The following is an 8263-nucleotide window of genomic DNA, read 5'->3' as shown; positions in this document are numbered from 1 at the left end:
CGGGACAGCCCTCCAGTGGCACGGAGCTCAAGGAGAGAATTTCTGCACTCTTCACCTGCCTCTGCCTGGATCTGCCCTGCAGAGCAGCCACCACTGGGTAGAGCTCTCTGAGGCTCCTTCTTGGGAGGTGGGTCTGCTGGGTCCACATGGAAGCTGCTTGTCTCAGAAAGCTGGAGGCAATGGCTCTTCTGTTGCTCAGATCCCTGGGTCGGGAGTGACCCTCAGCTCGAGTCTCAGCCTCACTCCACTTGCCAAGTTCTGGGGATATTGTGGAGTGAGTGGCTCCCTTTAGTCAGTCTCCAGAAATTCTGAATGATTGTCTTTGCTAATTGGACCAGCTTAATAGAGCTATTTGTCTGGGGAAAAGTTTCCTAAACTCTTCACTCCGCCACTCCCCAAACTCAATTGCTTGTAAGGAGATTTGAACAGCAATCAGGCTTACAGACTTATCCCTGGTGTTAACCATTTCCAATCCTCTTCATTTATTTTGTGTAGATCCATGTTTATATCTGATATTAGTTTCCTTCCGCCTGCATGTCTTGCTTTCCTATTTCTTATAGTACAAGTCTACTGGAGATCAATTCTTTCATTATATCTGGATGGTCTTTATTTTGCCTTTTTGACAACAAGATTTTTTTACTCTGGGTATAGAATTCAAAGTTTACAGAAATTTTATATCAAATTAGAGGTGCTGTTCTTCTGTCTTCAAGCTTCACTGGTTCAAATGAAAGTCTGCTATCACATGTCTCTGCACAACGCAATCTCTGATTTTCCATTTAGCACTAGTTTTGAGCAATTTATAGCATGCTTTGGTGTGGTCTTCCTCATATCTTATGTTTGTGACTCATTCAGAGTCTTGGATCTGTGGATTTATATTTTTCATCAAACTTGGAGGCTTTTCACCCCTTATTTCTTCAAATCTTTTTTCTGTCCTCTTTCTACTTTCTCTTCTCATTTAGGGATTCCAATGATACACATGTTGGGTCATATATATGTTGTCCCAAAGCTCAGTTGTTTCATTCAATTTTTTCCTCTATGTATTTAATTTTTGGATAGTTTCTATTGATATGTCTTCAAATGCACTAATCTTTTCTTCTATAATGTCTAATCTGCCATTAAATTTTTTTCTCCATATAATTTCTCATCTTAAATACTGTAGCTTTTCATTCCAAAAAGTTTGATTTCGGTCTTTTTCTTTACTTTCTATGTCTCTATTTAACTTTTTGTGCAGATGGAATAAAGTGCAAATAACTATATTGATGTCACCTGCTAATTCTAACACCCATGTTAGTTCTTTGTCACTTTCAATTGATTGATTTTGCTGCCTGTTATGAGTCATAGTTTCCTTCTTCTTTGCATGACTGCTAATTTTTTGCTGGATGCCAGACATTGTAAAACTTACCTTGCTGGTAATATTTTCCACTCTTGAGGCTAGACCTCTGAGTACTACCCACCCCATGCTATGAATCCCAAGACATTCCAGCTTGTGGTAAAAACAGGCTCCATTTTTGACTAGGTTATTCTTTTCTTTGCTTTGGGTAGTTTTCTCACATGCAACAATCTCTTGAATTCTCAAGGACTCTGAAAACTTCTGGAGTTTTCTCTCCATGCAATTCTATGTCCTGAGAACTCCAGTCACCTCCATCTCCTCCACATCTCTGCTCTGCTAACTCAGCTCCATTCACTCCCCTGCGCTGCGGTGTGGGGAGTCTTACAAGTTGACGCACACTTTTCTGGAAGAAATGATCCAGAGGGACTTCTGGGTGCGGGTCAAGTTTCTCGATCTGGTGCTGGCTCCTCATGTGGGCTTATTTTGTTTGGGAAAACAAAAAGGGAAAGAAAGAAAAAAGAAGGACCTGTGCACTTAGGATGTGTGCACTCTTCATGCGCTGGTGGTATCTGGCAAAGAATTTACTGAATTTAAAGAGCTGATCTCACCTCTAAAGTAGGAAGCATTTACGTCCATGACCTCCCCACTCTCATGGTCACACCTCTAGTCTCCAGCCCAGGACCTCCGATCCGGCCGGCCACCTACCTGGGCCCCCTTGGTGTGCGGGTGAGCGCCCGCCCAGGGATGGGGTGCGTCTGGGGGACGCCCAGGTCGGCTCCCACCTCCCCTCGTTTCGTCTGAACTACACAGCCCCCCACAGAGGGGGCCGCCCCAGCATCTGGCCCCCTATCTGCGCCTGCCCCTTCATGAAGGCGGACTCAGGCTTCTTTTAAAATCCAAGCACCCCCCTTGCTCAGGGTCTGGGGAGCGCCAGGACCCAAGGTGGGACTGGAACCAGCTGTCTGAGTTTCTGGATCCCAGCAGGAGGGGAGGTGCGCGGGTGGACACCAGCTGGTGTTTTGACAGACTCAGGCCTGCAGTTCCAGGGCGGGGGGTGTCGGGGCAGCTGGGCCCACAGCCAAGCCCCCCACCCTGCAACCCCCTGGGCTTTGAGCTGCCCTCCCCCACTCTCCCTCCCACCTCCAGACCACCCTGGTACTCACCCAACCTGCCCGCCCAACGGTCGGAGGGGATGTTAGCTTTCACATGGCTGTCCGTGGGCCTGACCCCTCTTCCCTAAGAAAATCTGGCACCTACCTCCCTCTGGAAATACCAAACGTTCTCCCCAAAGGGTCTTCATAAGAGCAAGCAGCAAAGGCCTGCTTCGAATATCAAGGTTTCCCAAAGATCAAAATAAGAAAAAGAATGGTATTTTGGAAACAACTAATGTGCCAACTAATTAAGTGTCTGATACTAAGAAGCTCCCTCAAGGAGGAAAGGAGCCTGAGCCATCCTCAGCAAGAGTCAGTTACAGAGAGATTCTCATACCAAACAGCACAGGCAGCAAAAACAAAAACCAACCAATGGCTACATCAAACCTTTTAAATCCTGCACAGCGAATAATGAAAACTGCACAGAATGGGGAAAACATCTGCAATTGTATATCTTATGTGGGGTAATAACCAGAATTTATAGAAACTCCTACACCTCAACAAAAAAATCAAACAAACTGATTTAAAAAAAAAAAAAAAACAGTGGGCAACAGATTTGAATAGATGTTTCTCCAAAGATGATAGGCAAATGGCCCACAAGCACATGAAAAGATGGTCAACATCACTGATCCTCACAGAAAAACACATCAAAACCTGTGAGATAAGGACGGCCATGATCAAAAAAGGGGGTGGGGGAAAATAACCAGTTTGGGCAAGAATGAGGAGAAATTGGAACTTTGCGCACTGTTAACAGGAATACAAAATAGTGCAGCTGCTTTGGAAAATGGTATAAGTTTCCTCAAAAATTAAAAATAGAACCACCCCATGATCCAGTAATCACACTCCTGGCTGTAAATCCAAAAGAATTAAAAACAGGATCTCAAAAGTGACATTTTCACACCCATGTTCATAGCAGCGTGATTGACAGCAAGTAAAAGGAGGAAGCAGGGACTTCCTTGGCGGGAGGTCTAGCGGTGGGGTTAAGATTCCGCGCTTCCTCTGCAGGGGGTGCAGGTTCAGTCCCTGGTCTGGAAACTAAGATCCCACATGCTGCAAGGTGCAGCCAAAAAATTCAAAAAAACAACAGAAAAAGAATAAATCAAATTTTTACTGTATTTAAAAAAGGTGGAAGTAACCCAAGTGTCCCAAAGTGGATGATAGAAGAACACAATGTGGCCCAGTCACACAACGGGGTATCACTCAGGCTCAGAAAGGAAGCCTTGACACCTGCTACAGCTTGGGTGAACCTTGCGGACCTGATGCTCGCTGAGCTGAGCCCGACATGGACAAAAGCTGCGTGATCCTATGAGGTTACTGGAGCAGTGGATTCACACGGACAGAAGATGGGGGTGGGGGTCAGGGCCTAGGGAAGGTGGGGAGGTAGGACTTAATAGCACGGAGTCTTGGGCTGGGAAGACGAGAAGTTTCTGGCAGTGGGTACACAGCAGTGTGGATGTGCCTGATGCCCCCGATCTGACCTTAAAAACAGTTAGGGTGAGGGACTTCCCTGGTGGGCCAGGGGTTAAGAATCTGCCTGCCAATGCAGGGAACACAGGTTTGATCCCTGGCCCAGGAAGACCCACGTTACCCGGAAGCCCGTGCGCTACAATCCTGAGCGCCCACCCACAGCAGCAACAGAGTGGCCCCCGTCCCCGCAGCTGAGGCCCACGCGCAGCAACAAAGACCCAGTGCAGCCAGAAATAAACAGATAAAGTCTTTTTTTTAAAAAAAGGTTAAGGTGGTAGAGATTAACTGTGTTTTATAACTACAATTAAAATTTATTCAAAGACAGAGTTTCTCTTTCTCCCTCATCCTATAAACTGAATCCCCTGCAAAGGGCCCCAACTGTCATTAAACAAGACTAGATGATAAATGGTGATAGACAGACAGACAATAGAACAGACACACAACTAAGAGAGAGATGCTTTGTCGCCCAGCGTTAACACACAGGCCATTAGAATCCAGGAGCTGGAGGCGACCTTTCGTCTCTGGAAAGCAGAACACACTGCTGGTGCAGAGGGTGCAGGGGGCTCAGGACGCAGGGAGGAGGGGGAGCGGCGTCTGGGAGAGAGGGGCTGGGGTAGCAAGCGGGGCTCAGCAAGCGGGCGGGGGCTCGGGCCTTGGCTGCGGGGGCGGTGCAGGTCCGGGCCCCCCGGTGGGGAGGCGGGGGCTTGGGTGAGCACAGGTGAGCCCGGCCCAGGGGAAGCCCAGGCCCCGCTCAGGCCCACGTGGGGCCGGGGGCAGGGAGCCATCCCCGAACCTGGACTGCCGCTGCCCTCCCCTCCCTGCCTGCAGTCCGCGCACCTGTGCACTGCACGGGGCTCGCGGGCCTTTCACGGCCCCGGAGACGAACCTGTTCTCCCAGACTAATCCAGGCTCACAGGAGGCCCCGCTCTGGGGAGGGTGGTCCCGGCAGGGCAGCAGAGAGCTCACCTGGAGAAGGGGCTGCCTGGGCCCCGCTAATCCCCACAGACTATTAGGGCCCGATCGTGTTTCCTGCCCACTCAGGCCCAGCATTCCCAGGACCTGGAGTGCACGGGGGCCTCTGAGGGCCTCAGCAAGGCGCTCTCAGGATTGGTGGGGGGGTGGGGCGGTGCTCAGCACAAAGGAGAGGAGACCGCGCTATCCCCCAGGGCCGCCTGCCTAGCCCCAGGGCGGTGATCTGGGATTAGCCCCAGCCCCCAGCTCACAGTCCCTCCTGCTGCCTTGACACTGTCGGCCCACCTAGCGGCGGGTGTTGGGGGGCAGGGGGCCCTGAGTGAGGACCCCGCATCCCCGGGAGGCGGCGTGCAGGCCGTGGCTGGGTTCTCCTCTCGGCCTCAGCCAGAACAGGAGGGGCCCCTTTTCCTCACCTCCAGGGCCTGATTTAATCCTTGAGAGGCTCTGGTTTGGGATTCTCAGGGCATTGTCTAGAGGGTGAGGGGGTGTCCTGGAGGGCTGGGGGCTAAAAGAGAGGGGGGCACGCCCACTCAGCCCCTGCCCTTCCCCCGGTATCCTCTGGAGCCAGTGTTTATCGTCCAGATTCAGAATTTCCAGGCATGATGACTGGTGTGAGTCAGATAAAATGCACCTAGAATTCATCGTGACGGCCTCAAGGAGGTTGGTGGTCGGGATGGACACACACAGTCTGGTGCCCAGATTACAGACGTCAAGACCGGTCGGGCGGGCACGGGTCATGCTGTAACCCTGAGTCAGGTGTGTGTGTCCGTGTGTGTGTCTATGTGCCCTGAATGTGTGTGTGTGTGTGTGTGTCCATGTGCCCATGTGTGTGTTTGTCCGTGTGCCATGTGTGAGTGTGTGTGTGTGCGCCTGTGTGTGTGTGTGCCCGTGTGTGTGTGTCCATGTGTGTGCCCGTGTGTGTGCGTGTGTCCATGTGTCCATGTGTGTGTGTCTGTGTGTGTGTGTATGCCCGTGTGTGTGTGTGCCCGTGTGTGTGTGTCCATGTGCCCGTGTGTGTGCGTATCCATGTGTGTGCGTGTGTCTGTGTCTGTGTGCCCTGAATGTGTGTGTGTGTGTGTCTGTGTCTATGTGCCCTGAATGTGTGTGTGTGTGTCCATGTGCCCGTGTGTGTGTGTCCATGTGTGTGCCCGTGTGTGTCTGTGTGCCCTGAATGTGTGTGTGTGTGTCTGTGTGCCTGTGTGTTTCCATGTGTGTGCCTGTGTGTGCATGTGTCTGTGTGCCCTGAATGTGTATGTGTGTGTCTGTGTGCCTGTGTGTGTGTCCATGTGCCCGTGTGTGTCTGTGTGCCCTGAATGTGTGTGTGTGTCCATGTGCCCGTGTGTGTGTGTCTATGTGCCCTGAATGTGTGTGTGTGTGTGTCCGTGTGGTCATGTGTATGTGTGTGTGTGTGAGTGTGTGTCCAGCAGGGGCACCTGTGCCCTCCCATGATGCCTGGGCAGCAGGAGGCCCTCTGAGCTGATGACAGGAGTTACTTTTTCTTGGAAATACTGTTTATGTTAATAAGCCATGGGTTTACTGTGGCTCATTATTTTACTGAGCATTGGGCATTTATTTGGGTTTTATCTGACCTGGGGAGATGGCAATCTCAGAGGAGAGGAAACAGCAAGCAACCCCTCTCCGCAAATGTCACGTGGCCCTGGTGTGTCTTGGTCCTGACCCTGCACCAAGCGTCCTCCTGCGCCCCCGCCCCGGGCACGGTGGCCAGCAGGCAGCAGCGAGCCGGCGCGGGAGTCCTGCGGGAATCCCATCCCAGTTGGCCTGAGGCAACTCCAGTTTGTCCAGGAAGCCTTTGGCTCCATCCGCCTGGAAGCCTGCCCCTCTGCAGCCTGAGCCCAGGCCCACGGGGGCAGCCAAGAGTACGCGGGAGAGCTGCCGGCCAGGCACGCGGCCCAGCGGGGCAGGAAGCGACCTCCACACAGTGGCTCGGGAGCCTGGCCCAGGGCTCGCACGAGTCTCTGACTTCCTTTCTGCGAGAGGTGCGTGGGGCCTGCCACCGCGGTTCCCCCACAGGCCTGCGGCGTCGGGGCCCTGTGACCGAAGCACACTCCCTCCCGGGGCGGGCGCAGCCCCTCGGCCATCCCGCATGGCACTGGCCCTTCCCGTCTCACACGCCCCGTCAGAGGCCTGGGCTTGCGGGCCCCACCCACGCACCCCACAGAGCTCCCAGGGGCGACCTCCCTCCCGAGGGTCAAAGAGTCCTCTTTGACGGGTCTGGCCACACCAGCCTTGGCAAACGTCCGAGTGCCCACTGCCCTGTGACCCAGCCTGGTGGGCACAAACAGGTGTCCTCGGCCCTGACCGCCTCGGCCCAGCCCTTGCCGCAGACAGGTCTGTGTCCTGGCCGGGGCCAGCAGTGGGACCCTCATCTCAGGAGCTATTTTGGAATGCAGGCTGGGCCCACACACCTCAAAAACGCCTTTTTCCCCATGTGTGTCCCCAAGGGTCTGCCATTACTGTAACCGCAGGATGGAGAACCCGAAAGGCAGAAGCTGCAGGCAGCCCAGAGAGGGCAGGGTGGACGTGCTGGTGAAATCAGCCCGCCCACGCCCCGGGTCAGTCAGCCAGGCTGGGGCCAGCTCCCTGCCCACCAGGATCTGCTTCGCTGGAAATCTCTCTCCTTTTCTCCCCCAGCCGGGAAATGTCCTCCTAGCCTCCCTGCCCTCCCCGGGACCCTGTGAGTCCACCTGCCACTTCCCCATGGACTGACCTGCACCACCTGCAAAGGAGAGGGTGAGACGGGGTCCGCAGGAAAAGACGCACACTCCAGCCACACGGAGACATGTAGGAAGCCGCGGCTGGGCGGGATCCTCTCCCACCCAGAGGATAGGGGCATCCTTTCTCCTCGTGGGTCTTTGCTTCTCTTTACACCATCAATTCTCAAATCTCTGGGCTCAGAACCTCTTTAACTCTTAAAAACTTTTGAGTAGCTCTTATTTCATTCTTCTCTGTAACAGAAATTTAAACTGAGAACTGCTTTCATGCTCATTTATTTGTAAATAACAACAATAAGACCATTACCTGATAATATAAGTTTCAGAACAGTTTTCCAGAAAGAAAAAACACACGGCTGAGAGAGCCATGTGGGGTCTCCGCCACCTGCCTGTTTGGGAACCGGCATCCTTGTCAGCACCGCCATCTTGCTGTCACTCACGAGTGGCCCTGAGGAGCTCACGTCCTCGAGAGGACTGATCCTCAGCACCTCTCGCCTGGAAGAGCCTCCGGCACCCCAGGGGTCCCTGGGCCACGCTTGGAGAGCTGTATCTTCCTCAGCCTCCTCGAAGCCTTGGTCCTGCCTTGCCGGCCCTGCCTGTCCTCAACCTCC

General features: G+C 53.1%; 1 long non-coding RNA gene across 1 annotated transcript; it reads left to right on the top strand.

Moving 5' to 3' along the window:
* The first annotated feature begins 5653 nt into the window (after window positions 1-5653).
* On the top strand, window positions 5654-8056 carry LOC122702085. The gene is made up of 3 exons (XR_006343182.1): window positions 5654-5676; window positions 7573-7671; window positions 7984-8056. It is a non-coding gene; the product is annotated as an uncharacterized LOC122702085 (long non-coding RNA).
* The last annotated feature ends 207 nt before the right edge of the window (window positions 8057-8263 follow it).

The sequence above is a fragment of the Cervus elaphus genome, chromosome 10 (assembly GCF_910594005.1).
Source record: "Cervus elaphus chromosome 10, mCerEla1.1, whole genome shotgun sequence".
Lineage (NCBI taxonomy): Eukaryota > Metazoa > Chordata > Mammalia > Artiodactyla > Cervidae > Cervus > Cervus elaphus.
The sequence above is the reverse complement of the archived record's forward strand: the minus strand, read 5'-3'. Positions and strand labels throughout refer to the sequence as shown.